Source organism: Papaver somniferum, chromosome 5, assembly GCF_003573695.1.
Source record: "Papaver somniferum cultivar HN1 chromosome 5, ASM357369v1, whole genome shotgun sequence".
NCBI lineage: Eukaryota > Viridiplantae > Streptophyta > Magnoliopsida > Ranunculales > Papaveraceae > Papaver > Papaver somniferum.
This window is the reverse complement of record NC_039362.1, coordinates 53,546,923-53,569,988: the sequence shown is the minus strand read 5'-3', so window position 1 is coordinate 53,569,988 and position 23,066 is coordinate 53,546,923. Positions and strand designations below refer to the sequence as shown.

The 23,066-nt window shown below is 41.8% G+C and overlaps 1 pseudogene; it reads left to right on the top strand.

Annotated features, from left to right (window-relative positions):
• Positions 1 to 5,236: 5,236 nt before the first annotated feature.
• Positions 5,237 to 21,427, top strand: LOC113279051 (annotated as a pseudogene).
• Positions 21,428 to 23,066: the final 1,639 nt, after the last annotated feature.

Genomic DNA, 23,066 nt, shown 5'->3' with positions numbered 1-23,066 from the left:
TGTTGATGAAGTTCCACGGTTACTTGTATAGATCTTTGTTGTTGTATGATGAATCGCCATGAAGTCCTTGAGCTTAACTACACTTTTCCTATCCTAGTCCGAGACTTAGCTATGTAGGCTAGAAATCAAGACTCATAGTTTTGATCACTAACATTGATAAACATGCTTGAGATAGCAACGCATGCGAGGTTGACCGAGCTATGATCTAACACAAATTATCAGGGTGAATAAGTCTCCAACCAAGTTTTATTATAAAAACTCTGTTAGCAGCATAAGTGTTCCTAATCCCAAGCCCATCACACCTCTTATGTTTACCTATATTCCCTCAAGAACGAAAATAAGAAGCATGTCTCGGATCTTTATTAGACCAACAAAATTTTCTTTGAATAAAATCAATTTTTGAAGTAATCTTTTTAGAAAAAGGAAAACAATACATATGATAAACAACAAGACTGGAAGGACATGCTCAGTAACTAAGGTTCTACCAGCACCATTAAGACTAGATCTTTTGCAATTACTTAATGAGGCATACAATTTATCTATTAAAAATTGAAAAGATTTAGTTTTTTCCATGTTAATGATAAGAGGAGTACCTAAGTACTTCTCAGAACTACTCATAAATTTAATCCCAAGTGTTTTCGAAAGAAGTTTTTTATGTTTATGATGCATTTTAGCACTGGTAAAGAAACCAGACTTCTCAAAGTTAATTGCTATCCCAGAAGCTTTGGAAAACAAATTTATAATTTTCATAAGATTCCTAGCATAAACTAAGGAGGATTTTGAAAAGAGCATGCAGTCATCAGCGAAGAACAATTTAAATGTGATATCGAAGGACTATCTTTTCTAATTTTAAAACCTTGAATCAAGTTTTTAGATTCACCTTTTAAAAGAAGATGTGATAAAACTTTCATGCATATTATAAATATGCAAGAAGAAAGTCAATTTCCCTGCATAATACCCCTAAAAGGAAAGAACATATCACCAGGTGAGCCATTAACCAAAACAGAATAAGAAACCGTACTAATACACTGTAAAATTATTTGACACCAATCATCTGAAAAGCCTAATTTCTTAAATACTGACACTATAAAGGACCATTCCAGTCTATCAAAAGATTTGGAAAGATCAAGTTTGCTTCTTTTTTTTTTCTTTTTTAAAAGAGTGTAGAATTTCATAACTAATAATAATATTGTTTATGGGTGAAAACTATTCCTGCCGAATTCGGTAGGGGTGTGTGGATGAGAAATGAATCTAAACCCTAAACAAATGCACTGCACGGGAGTGCTTGTGATTCGAGAAATCAATATGTACAACTCTGGCCTAAACCAAGAAATGGCCGTTCCAGACTTGCTTCGGTCACAAAGTGAAGGAGATGGGGTTGATCTTAGGGAGGGAAGCGAAGAAGGTGTTGAGAATGTGGAGGTGTTGGCGACCACCACCGCCGCCGAGCAACACCACCATTATCGCCGACCACCACCGGAAACCAAACAGAAAAAATGATGAAACCAAAATTGGTTTCACCAAAATTAGATGAAACCAAAATTTGGTTTCATCATAAAAGAAAGGAAAAGGAAGAAAGAATAAAAAATGAAACACAATAAGATGAATCCTACCACCAACATCAACTGCACCACCCTCATCGCTGCCACAACCATCATCACCACAACCACCACTACCATTACCTCCTCAACTAAAACTAGTTTCAACAAAAAAAAAATCTACATGTGTCCCATCATCAAAAATTGATTTCATAAAGATCAATATTCAACAAAATGAAAAAAATACGATGAAACCTAATTGGTTTCACCATTTTTCCACATATTGTCATTTCACCAGCACAACTTCAATGATGAAACCAAACACGACGACTTCCAAGTCAGGACGATTAAACTAGAAAAAAATCAGGTGAAACCAAAGTTTGGTTTCATGATAAAAGAAAGGAGAAGGAAGAAAGAAGAAAAAATGAAACACTATAAGATGAAACCTACCACCACCGTCAACTTCACCACCCCCATCGCCTCCACAACCACCGGTACCACAACCACCACTATCATTACCTCCTCAACTAAAACTAGTTTCAACAAAAAACAATCCACTTGTGTCTCACCATCAAAAATTGGTTTCAGAGAGATCAATATTCAACAAAGTGAAAAAAATACGATGAAACCTAATTAGGTTTCATCATTTTTCCACATATTGTCATTTCACCAACATAACTTCAATGATGAAACCAAACACGCTGACTTCCAAGTCAGGCCGAATAAACCAGGCAAAAATCAGGTGAAACCAAAATTTGTTTTCATCACAAACTTAATTTTCATCATTAAATTCTTTGGTTTCATGATAGAAAATAGGCCAGTTTATGATGAAACCGAATTTGGTTTCATCATAAGTTTATTGTTTTCACCAACGAAAACTGTCAGATTTTGATGAAACCAGTTTTGGTTTCATCATAAATCTGTCATTTCCCCAACACAATATTGATTTCGATGATGAAGATGTATCATCATTTGCTGGTGTTGTTGGTGGTCGATTTGAAGGTATTGGTGGTGGTTTTAGATGATAGAAGGAGGAGGAAAAAGTAGTGTTGGTGGCGGATCAATATGTAGTGGTGGGAAAAAACAAAAGTAAGAGGAGGTTGTGTTGTTGATGGAAAATCAGGACGTAGAAAGAGAAGAAGGTGATGATGGTGTTAATGGAGGAGACGGAGGTGCTGTTGGTGGCGGATCTGGGCATAGCGGCTGGTTTGATGGTGGCGAAGCTACTGTTGGTGATAGATCTGAACATAAAAGTAGAAGAAAAGAGAAGGAGGTATTCGTGGAAGAGATGAAGGTGTTGTTGGTGAAGGATCTGGACATAACGACTGGTTTGGTGGTGGCAGATATACTGTTGGTGATAGATCTGAACATAAAAGTAAAAGAAAAGACACGGAGATGTTAGTGGAGGATACGAAGGTGTTCGTGGAGGAGATAGAGGTGTTGCTGCTGGTGGTAATGGAGGTGTTGTTGTTGGTGTTCACGGATCTATTTTTTGTTACTGATAGTTATGGTGGTGGGGAGAAGGAGGCGGAGGAAAGAAGAAAAAAGAAAAGAGAGAAGAAGAAGAAGAAGAAATCAAGATCAAAAGGGTATGTTTGGCTTTTTTAAAAGTAATAAAAACTAAATTTACTCATTATTATTTGACATGGGGTTTCTGTGCCACTTTTTAATTAAATGGTTTTTATTTACTAAAAATAATATGGCTGGATTTTTTGTACCACAAGTTTGGTCACGTTGGTGTTTATGATTAGTTCTGTAACGTATTATTCTGGCGGTGAGGTTGAGCTAGTATACATATAGGTGTTTCTGTGATTTGGTAAGGAAAAAATTGTGCATTTGCAAAATTTATTTATACTTCTCCATCTTAGGCCTTTATTTTTTGGTAAGGAATATAAGTATAGTAGTGAAAACATGGGGGATGACGAGGAAGCAAATACTCTAATTGATCAACTGATGAACAGTGATGAATATAAACAAAGATTACAACAGTTTGAAGATTATATCAACTTCGTGTATAACTTCTGTCATGTAAGTACTAATGATGATGAGGAGGAAGAGGAGGCTGGTCTTTTTTGCTAAGTAATAATTTTATTAATAACCAAAGATCACAAAGGTTACAAAAGATTACAGAAGATCAAACAGAAAAAGCAATAAATAAAGCAAAAGTATTACAACCTAAACAGTCCTATGGTATTTTTGCTTTTCATTTTCAAGGTTTACAAGGAAAGGAGGTTTGCTAGTGTAAATACGCTGATCCCCTCTCTGCAGATTTGCTCCTCTTTTTGCCAAGTCATTGGCAGAGAAGTTCACTTCTCTGTAATTATGAAGAAATTCACATTTGGTAGCTGAGTTGCAAATTTGTTCCCATCTAGAAATTGCAAACCAAGGAACTCTATCATTTTCAAATGCTGTTATTGCTGCTTTTGAGTCTGAGCTGAAAAGAAGAATTATGAATCCATTGTGAAGAGCCCATTCACTTGCACATAATATTTCCATAATTTCTGCAAAAAAATTAGTTGCAATCCCCAGACCTCCTTCAATGGCTACCAATACTTCTCCAATATCATTTCTAGCTATAATTCCATAACCTAAGCTACCTGGATTCCCCTTTGAAGCTCCATCACAGCACAAGAGAAGTTGGTTCTTCTGAGGCAGCTTGAAAAAAATTTCTTTAACAGTATAAGTTTTGACCTTTCTGCATTTCATACCAAAATATTTTAAAATTTGCAGATCATAAACTGTATTCCACATGGGCTTCTTCATTCTAACTTCACCTTCTGCAGTAAGCTTCAAGATTCTTGTTATAAGGTGATGTTCATTGAAGACTTCATCCTCATATACGCTTCTATTTATTTAAAACCACAATTTTTTGAGAGTTATAAAAGCAGCATTTCTCCAAATTTAACCAACTGCTGGGCTTTTGTGTTTGGCAGAACTAAAGACTTCATCAAAAGATTTTGGATTCTTGAAATTGAACGTCCCTCCTAACCATTTCCATATTAGCTCACTATAGTTGCATTTCCACAGTATATATGCTCTAGAGATTCCTCATCTTTTTTACAAAAACGACATCTAGAAGCTAGTTGGAATTTTCTGTTTTTCATTTTTTCGTCTGTAGGGCAAATGTTTCTAATGATTTTCCAAATATTGCTTGAAATACTAGGGTGTACTGAATAATTCCATACCTGAGATGCCCAGTTCACTTTAGGGTACTTTGTTCTGATACACTCCACTGCACAAGATACAGTAAAATCCCCAGTAATAGTGCAGAAGAGGAGGCTGGTCATGTCTTTCAATACTCATCAAGAGACGATATATTACTGGGGCTTAAGGATATACTGAGGACCATTCCTAGAGACAATATGAAGAAATCTATGGAGCATCTTCAAATCCTCGACAGCTGTTATATTAGCTGGATTCTTGTGTCATTGTTCCGTTCCCCAGTTAAAGAAAATAAAGAGATAGCCAAGGAATGTATTAGGCTCTTTCTAATCGACCCTAAAACCAATTCTGGTTTCTTCTTACCTAGGTCCATACAAAATCAGTGTGTTACTATAGTTTTGAGCTTTTGCGAATTCTTTCGTGGAGCCAGTGATGATGATGGGTGCCAGTTATACTACTCCTGTCGTGAAACTCTTGTATACATACTGAAATAAATTGTTTTCTCAAATAGACCAAGATATTTTGGTATCGCAGGGATGTCTCAGTTAATTTATGGCCTCCACAGGTTTCTAAGCGAGGCAGAGAGGAAGTTGTACGGATGTTTGAAATCAACTTATCAGTCACAACCACCCCTAGTAACTTCTGATTTAAGGTGTCTTAAGAGCTATTTCGACGAATTCGCATTGTTTTCACTCCATGTCCGTAGTGCAATTCAGGATCATGTGAGAGTAAATGGTCGATCACTTCCATTGAGTCCGGATGACTTTGAGAAGGAGAGACCAATTTATTTGGCTGAAATTGGTAGGTTTCATCGTGTTCTATTAACTTTGGTGAGGATCCTCAAGCAATGCCTGGACTGGTTGTGCACATCTATTAGGGATGCTGGAGGCAGTTTGAAATTCAATTTTGGGTGGTCTTACTTTCTTTCTATTCTGAAGGAGTTGAACAACATATCTGAACTTTACGAGGATGGAGAAGAACTTCTTTCTGCTGCATTTCGATACTTTCCCTTTGCAATGAATTATCTTATTAGGCACTTCAAGAGGGGTGATGATCATCTATGGCTTCTCAAGTATGGCAATGCAATAGATTCTGAATCAAGAATACATTTGATGGTGATGATGTTCCCTGAGGTGAAGGATGACAAGGAGAAGCTGCACAAAATCCTCATTGACAGGTCTCTGTTATTGGCATAATCATTTGAACACATTGCTCTTGTAAAAGCCCAGTCCTTGCACAATGGCCTTTTCGTGGAGTTCAAAGATGTGGTAGCTACAGGTCATGGTGTCCTGCGGGAGTGGCTTTCTTTGGTATGCCAAGCACTCTTTAGTCCACAAAAATACCTTTTTGTAGAATGCCTGGAGGACCATCGCAGGTTCTTTCCCAACCCAGTAGAAGGGAAACCCCAACAACTGAAATATTATGGCTTCTGTGGTCGGGTTGTTGCTTTATCCTTGATGCACAGAGTGCAAGTAGGCATTGCATTTGATAGCGTATTTTTCTTGCAATTAGCCAATGAGAAAATATTTTTGGAGGACATACGCTGCGCAGATCCAGTCATGTACGGGAGTTGCAAAAATATTTTGGAGATGGATGCTAACTTTGTTGATTCAGATGCTATGGGGTTGACATTTGTCAGGGAAATCAAAGAGTTTGGATCCAGGAAAACTGTGGAGCTGTGTCCGGGAGGGAACAACATTGTCATTGTATGTACACCTTTCATCATCCACCACGTGTACAGAAAGAGACACGTGGAAGGCATGCAAAAAAAGATATCAAAACATGATAACAAGCATCTCATCAAAAGATGCCACTGGTCAGCAGATCCGACGGTCAGGGACAGAGGATCACAGAGGTATGATGGCTCAGAGGAGCACCAGATAATACCCCTTGGGTGTTATCACACCCAATCCCGAGGAAGATTCCAGATCAACGGTCGAGAGGAAGTTTGGCTGACACAGATGTGACCAGACAAAGAGACACTTGTCTGACACGAGCAGACATCCATCTACCCGCATTAAATACCAAAGAGATATACACGTGTCAATCAGCGCGTGGAAGAGGCGAGGATAATCCTTCGTATTCAAGCTCAGGCCGCGGCATATGCCGAAGACCTCTGCGTAATGGGCACAAAGCACAAGAAGATAAGATTACAACGGCACCTCAGAAATAGGACCCACGTTCCAACCCTATAAATACCCCTCTCCACTAAGAGACAAGGGGTCGACCAAGTGAGAGCAATTATAGGAGAACATAGAGAGAGAAATAGGAAGAGTAAGTAATCCCCCTACTTCCGCAGACCTATGTATACTCTAAAGTCATTCGACTATCTTTGTAACCATTCAATACATAGTGAAACACCAACCCTGTGGATGTAGGACTTAGTGCCGAACCACGTAAATCTGTCTTATTTACATTTCAGCACCTTACATTCAGCGTTAAACTTCATATGCTTTACATTTATACTTGATTCTTGGTTTATTCCTTTATACGAACATTATTTATGATAATATTCGACTAGACAATGACAAGCCCGAGGGCTTCGAGTCGATGAATCGATATAATCATCCCCGTTACGCATACGACGTACAATTCTAGAATTAGGATGTATGTGAATATTGTTTGTGAACACGTGGATGGCTTCGTGATTTATGTGTTCACAATCTGGCGCTAGAAACAGGGACTTTGTCCCGGTAAAAGATTTATCTTATCCTGTGATTTCACCTTAAACGCGCATTATGGTTGTGCCCTATTCTGGGTTCAGCGTGCTTTCAAAACCTTTTTTATTCTGGGTTCAGCGTGCTTTCAAAACCCTTTTTATTCTGGGTTCATGGTCTTCATTTTCACAAAAACCATTTCAAAGCAGACAAACCCACGACTATCTATCGCAGATTTTCACATGAGGCGTTTTCCTTTTAAAACTAAGACTTAATAATCCAGATTCATGAGTTCTCGCGACGGATCGACCTTTTCAAGAGTTTTCCTTTTCAAAAGTAGTCTGAAAACAAGGTCCATGATTGTTTATTAGAGGATTAGTATTGCAAAAACTAGACCGATCAAGTATTTACATTTCTCTTTTATTAAGGCCCTTGGGCAGCTCATTTCCTTCTATTCCAATAATCTTGCGGATATGAATGGCACTAACCCGATCCTCGTGGATATCTTTGGTTCTCTTAATTTATTCCCCTATGCAGAAAAAGATTAAAAATGGAAAAGATACTAGAGGCAGGAAAAACCAAAGCCTCATCAAAGGAGACACCGAGGATTACCCCGGTCATGACCCGAAGCAAGCAGAAAGGAGACAAAGCTAAAACAGCTACTCAGAGGCAGGATATTGCGGAAATAACCTCACCTATGAACACTAACTCCATTGCAGCCGCGGCTCTCAAAGCAGCAGCCACGAAGACTGTTGCGTCCCTCCAGGCTTCAGAAGCTAACAAGACTTTGGTTTCAAACCAAATCCATCAACAAAAAGAAGGGGTGGCAGAATATATGACACATCATCCCGCACATCCACCAGTCTTCGGAATGCCGTCAACCAACAGACAGAATCAAACCATACCAGTGGTTTTAGTACCGCGGGTGGAAGTTCAACCGAGGGGACCAAACTTGGAGATACCAACAATTGAAGCTGATCCTCGGCCACCCTTAATACACACAGTAGACTAAGGGGGAACTATGGCCGTAGGGGTACAAGCCGAAACTCCCAATCAGGGATCAAACCAGTCCCACCGACTGATGGTAGAGCTCGAAGAATTGAAAAAGAGCCAGCAGGTCTACGCAGATGTCGTAGCTCTTCTGGCCAGGGAGAACCAAGACTTGAAAGATAGGATTTCCTAAAGCACGAAGACTAGACAACAACTGGGCGAAGCAAATTCTAAAGCACCAGAGCCTAATCGAGACCGAAGAATCATCCTAGCAAACGCCGCCAGGGGAATCAGTGCATCTGATCCGGAATATGCCGCCGAAGACTTAGACTATTATGACAGTGAAGTTCGAAGAAAGAAACGCTCAACTGAGCATGAGAACGTGGGATATTACCGCGCAATGGAGGAGCTGCGTGATGAGATGATGGCTGAGATCAGGCAGTTAAAAGCCAAACAAGGCGGAGGAAGGCTTGAAAAAGTGATGAAAGAAGCTAACTCCACGCCCCTAACTCATCGCCTGGAAAATACCCCCATTCCGTTAAAGTTCCCTGTCCCGACTTTTGAATGCTATGAAGGATCCAGTGATCCCGCGGCACATATCCGGTATTATAATCGTATATTAGCCCAATGGAGTCAAAACGACGCCGTCCTCTGTAGATATTTCCCATCAAGTCTGAAGGGATCGGCTTTGTCTTGGTTTGACAACCTGCCACCTGATTCCATCAACTCCTACGATCAACTCGCAGAGAAATTCTTGAGGACCTACAAGTACAACAAAGCTGTCAATACCGGAATGGATAAACTTTTTTCTATGGCAATTGGTTACAAGGAGAACACGAGGGAATACACCAACAGATGGCACAAGATCTGCCAAGGCATAGGGAATGTGGATCCCGTAGTAAGTATCAACTTCTACAAATGGGGATTAGACCGAATGAGTCCACTATTTGTTAAGATCCACGGAAGCGTACCTAAACAGACAAAGGAGATCTTCGAATAATTATTGAGAAGTACGCTCGTCTTGAAGAAATCCAGCGTGAGAACCCGAGGGCACAAACGCAGAGGTCTCACCGTACCAATTCCGCAGAACAAACCAGCGGGGCCAAAAGAAATAGCTCAGTGGAACGGCCTCACGAAGATAGGAAGGAACGAAGAGATGAACGACGAAAAGACGATCGAAAATTCGAAGATCAGGTTTACACGAAGCTCAATGCTAGCTACGCTCGGATCTTGCGAGAGATCAAAGGAAGGGAAAATTTGGAGTGGCCGTGGTCTAAGGGAAAACATCCCCCAAGAACCGAGAAGTCTAAAGATTACTGTGAGTATCATTGCTTCAATGGACACCAGACCGAGAAATGCAAAAACCTCAAAATAATGATCCAAAAATTGATTGATGCTGGCGAACTCAAGCAATACATACGAAAGGAGGTCACCGAGGACAGATCCAAACGAACCAAGCAAGTCCAACTTCCAGAGGGAAACCGCACAATCAACACCATCTCGTGTTCCGAAGCCGCAGGGCCCTCACTTACAGCGCAGATAGGAAAGAGGCTACGTAAGCAATTCGAAGACCACTGCGAATTATATAAGATTGATGGCGTAGAGGTGGACGAGCACGAAGAGTGGATGGACGCACCTATCATCTTCGATACTGAAGATATCGAAGAAGATATGGAAGACCATAACGATCCCTTGGTCCTCACACTACCAGTGGCCGGATGTAACCTCAAAAAGATCCTCATCGACGGGGGAAGCTCAGTGAACGTTCTATTCTACGACGCCTTCAAACGGATGAAGCTCCATGATGAACAAATGACCTCTTATTACACCATCTACGGGTTCAACGGAGCGCCCACAAAGCCATTGGGAGACATCGTGTTGCAGGTGAACGCGGGCCCATGAAAGTAGAAACACGATTCAGCGTGGTTGACGCCCCATCCCCCTATAACGCCATTATTGGACGAAAGTGGGTACATAAACTCAAGGGAGTGGCAGCAACTTACTACCAATATCTCAGGTTCCCTACACCCGAGGGAGTGATGGAAATCAAGGGAGATCGGGTCTCTGCAAAAGAGTGCCAGACCACTCAGGATCGTATCAACAACGAACAGGAAGAAGCGAAAAACCCAAAGGATCAAAAATAAAGAAGCTGCGAAAGAAAAGGCCATAGACCTGTTCCTCAAGGAAACCACAAGGAAGGGCTTGACAAAGGATGATAATGTCCTTAACACAGAGGCAAGTACTTCAGCAGCCAACGAAGGACAAACATACCAAATAGCAATTAAAGAACGTCCCAGTCCTTGGGGACCCGAAGCCGGTGTTCACACCAGTGGAGCCCGTAAAAGAAATCAACATAGGAAGGAAGAAAACCCGAAGATGATCAAAGTAGGGACCATAATGGACGAAAAAAGAGAAGATTCCTTAACCAAATTACTTAAAGAATACGCGGATGTATTCCTGGAAGTTAGGAGACATGCCGGGGATTGATCCGAAAATAATCCAACACGAGCTGCGCATCAAACCAGGCACGCCACCTTTCAGGCAGAAAATAAGAAAAGTTGCACCAGAGTATCATAAGGGTAGTAGAAAAAGAACTTCGGAAACTACTAGAAGCAGGCTTCATCAAGGAAGTCAAATACCCTACATGGATCTCCAACATGGTCGTCGTTCCTAAGAAAAATGGAGGGGTTAGGATATGCATCGACTTTACTAACCTCAACAAGGCATGTCCAAAGGACAGCTATCCCCTGCCGAGCATAGATCAACTGGTTGAAGCAGTGGAAGGATACGAAGAGCTGTCATTCATGGACGGATATTCTGGTTACAACCAAGTAGCCCTGGCAGAAGAAGATCAACTACACACACATTCTACACCCCGCATGGCCTTTATTGCTACACTAGAATGCCCTTTGGACTTCGAAACGCAGGGGCAACGTACCAAAGAATGGTCGATGCTATCTTCAGGCCATGGATTGGTAGTACCCTAGAAGTCTACGTTGATGACATGCTCGTCAAAAGTAGGCTGCGCAAAGATCACCACCAGGACCTGAGAGATATTTTCGAAGCAATGAGGAAACATCACATGAAAGTAAATCCAGAAAAATGCACTTTCGGTGTCACCTCAGGGAAATTCCTCGGATATCTGGTAACAAAAAGGGGTATTGAGGTAGACCCCGCGAAGATTCAGGCCATAGTGGAAATGCCATCTCCGAAGAATTTAAAAGAAGTGCAAAAGCTCAATGGGTCCTTAGCCCTTGGGCAGATTTATTGCCCGATCCTCGGACAAATGCAAACATTTTTTCAATATTCTCAAAAAAGGGAGTAAGTTTGAATGGACCGCAGAATGCGAAGAAGCCTTCCAAAGAATCAAGGAACACCTGGCTTCAATTCCAATCCTGCAGAAGCCTGATCCTGATGAGGTTTTGGCATTGTACATAGCAGCGACAGAAGACGCAGTTAGCGCAGTGTTGGTCAAAACCAATACGAAGATAGAACAACCTATCTATTATGTCAGTAAGACCCTCAATTCTGCGGAAAGGAATTACACGAAGATCGAACAACTCATCCTGGCATTGGTATGGGCTACTCAAAAGCTGAGAACCTATTTCCTAACTCACTTCATCCGCGTCCCATGCAAAGCACCACTGGAAGCAGTCCTCAAAAGCGCGGGAAAAGTAGGTAGAATAGCCAAGTGGAACACCCACCTGGACCAATTCAACATCATTCATGAAATTCAACATTCCCAAAAATCCCAAGTTTTGGCGGATTTCTTAGCAGACCTCCCCCTGGACAACGATGAAGAGATTAGGGGAATACCAGAAGCCGACGAGGAAAGCAAGGATCCAGTTGATGTCCTCGAACCGCGAGTCAAAGACAATGGGAAGTCTTCGTTGATGGTTCCAAAAATAAGGAAGGGGCAGGAATAGGCATTGTCATCACCACCCAACTGGAGAAAGGATCGTACAGGCACTCAGGTTAGAATTCAAAGAGCATACTAAACATCGTCGAATACGAGGCAGTCGTACATGCCCTCCGCTTAATAATAGAGATGGGGGTAACTGATGTAAGACTGACAAGTGATTCGCAGCTTGTCATACGGCAAATAGGGCTCGAATACAATGTGTACGACGACACCCTCTCAGCTTACATGGCCTTGGTCCAAACATTGGCATCACAAATTCCGAACATCAAGTTCCGGCACTTATGCAGAAGGGATCTCAGGCACGCGGATGCCCTAGCATATATCATCCATGCTGAAGGACAAGTATCGAAGCTATCAAAATAACAAGGGTATACGAGCCTTCGATTGCATCACAATTTTCCTTTGCTACAAATCAAGATACAGTGGAAGAAAATATCGAAGATCAGGTGGGAGAAGACATCCGTGACGATTTTGACGAAGAAGATATCCTGTCAAGAGCAAATCAAGACGAAGATTTCAACAACGAAGATGATTGGAGAATGATGATCCATGCGTTTCTCAAGGATGGAACCTTACCCGCGGATCACAAACAAACCAGGAAAATACTCTCCAAAGTAGGAAGATATGATCTTCGGGATGGGATCCTGTACAAGAAATCTTTCCTCGGACCGTTACTACGTTGCTTATCCAGGAAAGAGGGGCATCGAATTCTAAACGACATCCATTATGGTGACGCAGGGAATCATAGCGGCATGAGATCACTAGCCGACAAAGCAAAAATGCAAGGATATTACTGGCCCACAATGATACAAGATGCTGCAAGAATGTCCCGACGATGTGAAGAATGTCAGCGTTTCGCCAAAAAGATACACGCACCAGCAACAACGTTGAATTCTGTGGATAGTCCGTGGCCATTTGCAAAATGGGGCATAGATATCGTTGGGCCTTTCATCGAAGGATCAGGGAAAAGACGATTTTTGATAGTAGCCACGGACTACTTCAGTAAATGGGTGGAAGCCAAAGCCTTAGCCAGGATCAGAGACGTGGACGTGTTTACTTTCATATTCCAAAACATTATTTGCAGGTTCGGCATACCAGCGGAAATCGTGTCCGATAATGGTAAACAATTACAGGGGAAAAACATAGACATGCTCTTCGACACTTTCAAAATAAGGAAAAAAAGTCCACCCCCATATACCCTCAAAGCAACGGACAAGCGGAAGCTACTAACAAGACCCTCGCCCTTATCCTCAAAAAGCAATTAGACGAACACAAGGGGCGATGGTGTGAACAGCTACACAATGTATTATGGGCATACAGGACAACACGAAGATCTGCCACTGGGGAGTCCCCATTTCTCCTCACTTATGGAGCTGAAGCAGTCATCCCAACAGAGATCCTCATGCCAACCACAAAGACCGAAGCATGGGAGAAAAATCTCACAACAGACATGATGTTAGAGAGACTGGACGACCTGGAAGAAAGGGAAGCAATTGCAAAAGATGGAAAATTATCAACGGAGACTAGCGAGAGAGTACAACAAAAAGGTTAAGCTTCGAAATTTTGTAGAAGGGCAGTATGTGCTAAGAACAATCCCGCAGTATCAACGAGAGAAGAAATGGGGAAAGTTAGCACCTACATGGGGAGGACCTTTTATAATACACGACATTGCGGGAAACGGTTCCTACTATCTTCGCAATCTGAAAGGCGAGGTCCTCCGGCACCCTTGGAATGCTAAATGGCTCAAACCGTACTACCCATAGGAGCAGCGCAGCTTTGCATCTGCGTGAAGAATACCAGAAGAAGAAGGCAGCGTAACCGCTTTACATGTTTCTATCTCTGGACGAGGAGTAGCAGGCCTCAACCTATCAATCAAACAAACTTTTTGGGAAATCTTCAAGCAAACGAAATGGTCAAAAGGCCCGCTGGATGAACGCATGTACATTACATAATAAATTAACAATATTGGGGAAAGTAGTTAATCTACAATCTCTCAGGGCTCCCCTATCAGTGTCTATGAGTGTAAGACCAGGGGGAAGGCACCCAGCAGAAAGAGATACCCAACCAATTTTAAGGCAGCGGGTCGACGGAATGGGTGCATGTAAATATTTTCAAATAAGCATTCCATATCCTAGAACGCTGCCTCGGCCCCCACCGTTTGGGAATCCTCTGGCCCAGGATTCGCCAGCGGGGTGACAGGTCTCAAGACGATCACGAAGGTATTTACCTTCGGTGTCGCACCCAAACACTCTCAACTTTTTACAAAGCAAGTTATTTCTAGTTTAACACTTCACAATACTTAAAATAAAAAGATGAATTGATAACGCAGGTATGCCAAAAGGATGATCCATTTCATAAAGAGTTGATTACAAGTTCAGCAAATAAGATAAAGCAGGAAACACATCAAAAAATGATCCGAAATTATATAATCAACAAGGATCAACTTTCTATGACTAATAAAAGAAATCTACTTGGACGATACAGCTCCATCAACAGGGTTGTCTCTGCGAGATGAAGGTACGCTACCACCTGAAGAGGCCCAGAAGAACCAGGCAAGGGCGGGAAGGGGACGACGCGGATAATTCTTGACAAGACCATGTTCGACTTTAAGATCAAGTTCAATCTTATCTAGGACTTTGTTGGTCTCTTCAGCCAACTGACATCGAGCTTTATAAGTGATAACAGCGGTCCGCTGGTTGGCCTGAGACAACAATGCAGATAGGCGTTCCGCCTCTTTGGAGGCAATCTCCGCTGCTTCCTCACGAGACGCGGCCAACCCTTTGAAATAGTTGGCTTGTCCTTCCTGCTGCACTAAGGCAGATTGAGTTTTTTAAGCTCATCATTTGCTGCGTGAAGCTGTCCCTCGAGTGCTGAAAACAAGAAATACCAAGGGGTTAAAACGAAGAAATAACAGAATCACACTCGATAAAACGAGGTTATACCTTCGACATTAGCCGAAGCCTCTTCATACTCATTACAACTGCGTCCCGAGCCTCATCAAGAAAGTCATATTCGTGGATAGTTTCTTATAATCCGTTTGAAGGTTCGTAAGAGCAAATTGACTCGCGTCTAAGTCTACTTCATTGAATCCAAGTGACGAAGATGGTTGACTTCGTCATTCATCTCCCCCATCCTTTTATGGAGTCGATACACATTCACTTCAAGATCTCTTTCAGACTCCACTTGGCGAGCAACATCAGCTCGAGACGCTGCTAGGGCTTTACTAAGAGCACCAACCTCGGCCCTAGCATTATCTCTTTCCTCGGAAAGACGCAGCATACTATCCCTAACCCCGGGGCCTAAGAAAGAACGAGCCTGTTGTAACTCTCCTTCCAAAAAGCGCACTCTAGCCTCTAAGTCCGAAGCATGTCTCGAGCATCACGCAGGTTGTCACGCGTCCATAGCAGCGTACCATTAAACAACAACGGTCATGATTGTACTTATTTTGCATATCAACCATCAGTGTTCGCTTTTCACGCCACTCAGCTGTTAAGGCGTTGTGCTCATCAGCACGAGCATTCCACTTTACGGCTTCGCTTTTCAACTTACCCACCAACTCTGCAATACGGGATTTCTGTCGTTCCCTTTCTTTCCGAAGCCATATCAGCTCGGGGACTCCACCCACTGAAGATAGGGTGGGGAGACTCAGACAGAACACCAAAAACAATAGGGAATCACGAGGAGTGAAAGATCCGTAAAATACGAACCTGTGAAGGACGAGACATTTCTACGAGTCTGCTCCAATTCGTTGCGGACTATAGCAAGTTCTGAACGAAGACTCTCCTCAGCGTTACCCAGCTGTTCTTTTCCTTCAGACGACCCCAGTTCATTATTTCCACTTCAGCCGCAGACAGTTCCTCTTCTCTATGACGAAGCTTGGCCTCCAACTTTAAAGACTTTGCTTTGAAGAATTGGTATAGAACATGGTTACAATGTTCGCTCCTCATCATCTATGTCACAAACAACAAACATTATTATACCAAGGGATCAGATATCACGAAGAACACAATGTTCGGATATCATGAGTACAAGGATTTACCTCTAAGACACGCTGCTGGGGAAAACCGTATTGGTACCCATCAGCTATGGCCATCATATCAGCAACAGAGGGGGAGGGTCAACCACTAGGTTAGCTTCCGAAGCTCTCAGATTCTTCTCCCACATCTCAGCAACGCGGTTCAGAAGACAATTGCATCATCGACGAGTATAAGCGTCAGAATTCTTCTCACCAGTGACCACTGGGGCAGGGTTAGGGACGAACATCAGGTTTCTTCTTCTTAAGCCAAGCCAAAATGGCATCTTCACCTTCAGGCATTAGCGAGTAAGGGAAATCCTCTGAAGGAGACTCAACCGCAGACTTCCCTTGGCGTTATCTCCTCACCCGCAAGTCTCGACATTACCACCCTCAGCATGACCACCTGCGTTCTCAGCTGCTGATCAGTGGTACCTTCTTTGCCAAGATCCCAAGCACATCCCAATCATCATTTGGGGAAAGCAATGAGAAGTCTTCGGCAAGACCCATAGCATTCACATCAAAGGATTCCCCCGCGGAATATATCCTACCGAAAGAAAATTCAGGGGAAATAACGGGCAGAGTACCCACACCAACAATATCATCGCCAACAGGGGCAGATCCACCCCCGCCAGTACCACCAACGGTAATATTACCCTCAGACTCACCATCACCACCCGCGGCAATTCTTCTTCACCATCACCACCCGCGAAACTTCTTCTTCACCATTACCACCTTCATCATCAGGGTGAGAAGTGTCGGTACGCTCTTCTCCATCGGACATTTCTTCATCCTCACCATACCCTTCGTTTACGGACTCGTAACCTCCTCATAACCCAGCCTCACCGGTAACCGCAGTAGAAGATTGTTTGGGTCCAAGTTTCTTCTTCTTCGACACCTACAAACCAGTATACATCCCACAAAGGCTCATTTTTTCCCTCACTTCAAAAATGAAAATTATTTCAAGCAAGGAAAAAGGGGCAAATAGAATAGAGAATATAAGAAGAAACTATACCTTGGCAGCAGCAGCACACTCTTCGTGGATGGGTAGCACCAGAACCCTCCTCATCTCCATCAACGACATCAAGAGCATAAGGAAAATTCATGCCCGCGAAATTCGGACGCCAAGGACAGAAATCTCCATAACGAGCAGGAGGAGTTTCACGAGGCTTGCTATTTTCAGAAGGACGCCAACCGCGTGGACCCGGAATCCATCCATAAGCCCAAGGACCAACTACCTCAATAACAGTAGCATGCCATTCATAATCATGGTCACGCTTAATCCTTTCACGAGCAGGAAAGAGTTTCCGTTTAGCAGATCCCTCAGTACCAGGAACATACTTCAGCTTGGCATCACTCACCTCACTCAAAAGACGAATTTCACCACGGGGAGCAGCAATATTACGAAGACTAACACTCCACGGCTTACGGTTTCTGTGTTGACATAATCCCCAAAGAACTGTTAAAATTCTGAGGAGTGTACCACTCTCTCTCAGCAGGATTTGGAACATAGCAGGTCATCATAGTCTCTCCCTTGCTTCGCAGGTAACATTCCTTCAGTGAACGAAGATAATTCCCAGATAGTTGTGACACGGAACGATTATGAGTGTTCGTGGAAGAGCCTTCGCGACTAGCCAACACGTCATAATAAAAGGAGTCACCCGACTTATATAGGGGCAACATGAGACCCGCCTCGAAGGCTCCAACCGTAGTCAACAGATGAAACTCGTCAAACTGATACTTAGCAAGGAGCTCGTAAGTGATATCATCGTCAGGGGCATAGAAGCGAACCTCAAAAGCTTGAAGTTCATGTTTTTCCTTGAACATCTCAAGATCAATATGCTTGAAAGTGACCTTCTTCTTACCAACTGAAATGCTGCGTATCACGGGGACAGTTTCTTCTTCGTCTGCGGAATCAGAAGTAGGACTCAATTCCGAAGCTTTCCTTTTAGAAGGAAGATTTTTAGACGGATCAGCTCTCAACATAGTACCCTTGGAGTACTTCCCTTTGAAAGAAACCGCGGTAGGAGGCGGCAAAGATTTCTACGGAGGCACTGAAGGAGGAGCCATTGAACGAAGGGGCGGAGCATCCACTATTTCAGTACGAGGAGGAGGAGCCCGCGTACTCCTAGAGTCATCACGAGGAAGAGAAGGGGCGCGGTTAACAGCATACCTAGATCCAGAAGGACCCTTAGGCATATCCCCTTTCTTAGTAGGCACAACCTTCGCACCGGAGGAAGATGAAACCCTATGACCCCGAGGATCCGATTGCGAAGACTTGTGAGGACCTTCCCCCAGTGGAGATCTGTCAGAATCTCGACGCGGAGGGGATCTTGGCGGACTAGACGGCGGGGTTTGGTAAGGAGCCCGCGGACGATCAGACATATCTACAAGGAAACACAAAAACAGTTTAGAGAAGAATACGAGGAGATCACTAAAGATAAAAAAAAACCATAATTGATGGTTCATCCGGATAAACATTAAAAACCCTAAGAACTAAAAAATACTCAGATACAGACTCACAGACGTTGAAACAAAGAACAGGGGCAAGAATATATGCTTCGACATGTATGATCTTCATCGCAAAACCAAGAATACAACAGCAGGAGACAAACGGGTAGATACATAGATAAATCAATGATGAACAGTTAATGAAAAACCACATACATGTATAGAAGAGGACGACAAGAACCAACCACAGTCGAAGAAAGGAGGATCGGAGATATCAAAATAATTGAATGTTGTTATTTCAAAAACGAATGCTAGAGAAACAGAAATAATACCCCTTTCAGATGATAATAAATTGAATGTTGTTATCTTTCTCACAAGAATGATGATAATAAATGACTAAAGAACAAGAATAGAAAACAATAAGAGAATGAACACTGACAAGAAAAGAAGACAATAACTGCTCCTCGTACCAAGGAGCAGTTACGGGGAAAGTTAATGCAAAATGGGAAACGTGTAGGACTACCTTTCTTCTTCAAAATTGCAAAAGACGCCCAAGTTAGAAGAAGAGGGGCAAATTGTATGTACACCTTTCATCATCCACCACGTGTACAGAAAGAGACACGTGGAAGGCATGCAAAACAAGATATCAAAACATGATAGCAAGCATCTCATTAAAAGATGCCACTGGTCAGCAGATCCGACGGTCAGGGACAGAGGATCACAGAGGTATGATGGCTCAGAGGAGCACCAGATAATACCCCTTGGGTGTTATCACACCTAATCCCAGGGAAGATCCCAGATCAACGGCCGAGAGGAAGTTTGGTTGACACAGATGTGACCAGACAAAGAGACACTTGTCTGACACAAGCAGACATCCATCTACCCGCATTAAATACCAAAGAGATATACACGTGTCAATCAGCGCGTGGAAGAGGCGAGGATAATCCTTCGTATTCAAGCTCAGGCCGCGGCATATTCCGAAGACCTCTGCGTAATGGGCACAAAGCACAAGAATATAAGATTACAACGGCACCTCAGAAATGGGACCCACGTTCCAACCCTATAAATACCCTTTTCCACTAAGAGAGAAGGGGTCGACCAAGTGAGAGCAATTATAGGAGAATATAGAGAGAGAAATAGGAAGAGTAAGTAATCCCCCTACTTCCGCAGACCTATGTATACTCTAAAGTCATTCGACTATCTTTGTAAACATTCAATACATAGTGAAAGACCAACCCCGTGGATGTAGGCCTTAGTGCCGAACCACGTAAATCTGTCTTATTTACATTTCAGCACCTTACATTCAGCGTTAAACTTCATATGCTTTACATTTATACTTGATTCTTGGTTTATTCCTTTATACGAACATTATTTATGATAATATTCGACTAGACAATGACAAGCCCGAGGGCTTCGAGTCGATGAATCGATATAATCATCCCCGTTACGCATACGACGTACAATTCTAGAATTAGGATGTATGCGAATATTGTTTGTGAACACGTGGATGGCTTCGTGATTTATGTGTTCACAGTCGTCAATAGCAAGAACAGAGAACAATATGTACATCTTCTTATACAACATTTGTTCGTCAAATCAATCTCCGCGAAGGTTGCCTATTTTGCCCGCGGTTTTGGTGATATTCCTTGCAAGCGAAGGCTGGCTAAATACTTTTTCCATGGCATAGATTTGAAAGGTCTTAATTGTGTGTTACTTGGAAGTGATAAACCTATTTTTTTAAAGGATTGGAAAGCACACACAAAGTACGAGGACTTCAAAGAAACTGATGAACAAATCTGCTGGTTTTGGAAGGTACGTATGACCCCATAATCCGTTTATGTAAGTTCTTATGATTAGCTTCAGTGTTCATTTTATATTATTCATGTATTTATTTGTTGGATTGTTTGTTCGGTGTCATTTTCTCTCGTCTGGTTAGACCTCTCTTTCATTTCTATGATCTTGTTTTTACAATCAGTTTTAGTTATGTCTTTTTTTATTTACCTTAATACTAAATTGGATGGTTTGAGAGGCATGTTTTTTCATTCAGTAGCCCTATTTGAGCCCTAGAATGTAACATGTAAACCTTTTAGACCTTTATTTCCTGCAATAGCTTAAATGGTGTTAAACGATTATTGGAAACCTTAAAAGGTTAAGGCACGAGCTACAAAAGATAGAGAAAAAAAAAACGAAAGAACCAAAATAATCGAAGAATTTGGTACTGGTTATAGACTTGTGTGAAAGAATTAGGACTAGGACGGATGGGGGTAAATAATTTTTCTCCTTTCTGCAAAGGCTTTTACTGTTGAAGCTAGAATCGTGTAGACTTGATGGATATGTACCATCTCCTTGATTATCAAGAGAAAAACTGATTTAGAAGATAATATATATTTTCCGTGGAACCTGATATCACTTTATGAAACTATTCCTGCAGGTTATAGAGGGTATGTCCATGGAGCAGCAGAGGGAGCTTCTTTTCTTTTGGACCTCAGTGAAATACCTTACTGTAAATGGATTTTCTGGTTTGCCTTATCCTTTGACCATCTACAAGACTTGTGATTCTGATGATCACCTGCCGTCTTCCCACACATGCTTCTACCGCTTGTCACTACCATGTTACCCATCTATGCCCATCATACAGCAGCATCTCTCTTTTATCTGCCAAGCATACATTGGCTGTAGTTTTGGGTTAATGTGACGCTACCTACACATGCTTCTAGTTCTTGAGGTTTGAAGTCAGTAATGGAAGCTTATTTTTCTTTAAAAGCACTCAGTTTGTAGTTGCAGGAAATCCTACACTACACCCCTCACAAGATTTCATTAACATTCAACTCATTTTTGGATTAACAATCTTAATTTTATTGATGAATCTTTGAACAATCTTACAAGAAAAGATAAAGGAATCAAGAATAATCACTGCTCTAGTTTTTCTCTCTCCTATTTACTTGCTTCTCAATCAAAAAAGATCTCCCTTTCCTTACCGCTGATCGACTCTTTATATAGAGTTTTTCATAGTGGATGACATCTAATCCATCCTTTATTTTCGGATTTGTCTTGCGGCACTTTCGCGAGCTTACAAATGTTGATTTCGCAAGTCTTGTAATCTTCGCAAAATCGTCATACCTTTCTTAATTTGAAGATGACATTATCTGTTATGTCGTTTCTGAGATCATTCTGCGACGCTTTCGCAATATGTTGCTAATAGTTTCGCATTCATACTGTTGTTGCGAGATTCTGATCCTACATCTTGCCTCTTATCATGTCTTCTCTGCGAAGGAGAGAATGATATGAGAAACGCCGCAGCTACTCATCTTCTCACATTCTTCTATGATGAATCTTTTACACGTATCTTTCCTTCCGTTTATTTTTTGACACGTCTTTACAACCGTTATTTCTTAACCGTTCACGTCTTCTCTTCACATTAAATGTGGTTACCTTCTTGGGAAACTTTTTCTATATATATTCTTCTAATCCCTTTTTTTTCCTTTTTACTTTCTCTTCATCATCCCTGCAACTTCATTGTTCTTCTGCAAATTCCGCCATTGCAAAAATTTCTTATTTCTTCTTCTTTCAATCTTTTTAATTTCATCTTCATCTCCATACTGTTCCCTCTGTAGATCTTCACTATTTGTGATTTTCTTCCTTTTTAATTTTTACGAATTAATCTTCCTGCTGGTGTTTTCCATGGATTCATCGAGGTTAGTTTTCTTTTTTATTTCTTATGGGTTTTGCTGAAATTGATCTTGCTTATTGCCTTATTTGATGTTGTTTATGTGATTCCCATACTGTTTTTATTTCAGCAAAAACGCCTCTAACACCAAATTTAGGGTTCAGAACCCTAATATTCCCAAATCGCAGCACAAGGTTGTTGTAAACAAAAGAAAGTCTGCGGATCATAAGGTAGTAAGAGATATTATTCTTTTCTAATAACTATATCGTTGCTTCTGTTTCTTATCTGGATTGTGATTCGCAGGGTGATAAGGATGCCAACAAACCTCTCAAGAAATCTCGTCACCTCAAAACCATTGAAACCACTGTTCCATTTCACTTACTTATCCCTTCAAAATCTCCTGCGACATCTTCGCAAGTTAAACCATTATCTCCAATCCGCGAAAAGGTTGCCTCAGATTTCATCCCTTCAACTGACCTTTCAGTGGTTGAAACCCCCCTTATTAATCCTTTTGTGAATGAAACCTCTTCTCCTTCTATTGATAATGTTTCCCAACCTTCTATCATTGCCAGTTTTCTACCTGAGCCTCTTCCTTTTTCGAAAGAAACTGTGGAAGGAATAGATATTGCTTCCAAATTTTTGTCTGAGGTTCTAGATGATGTTAAGA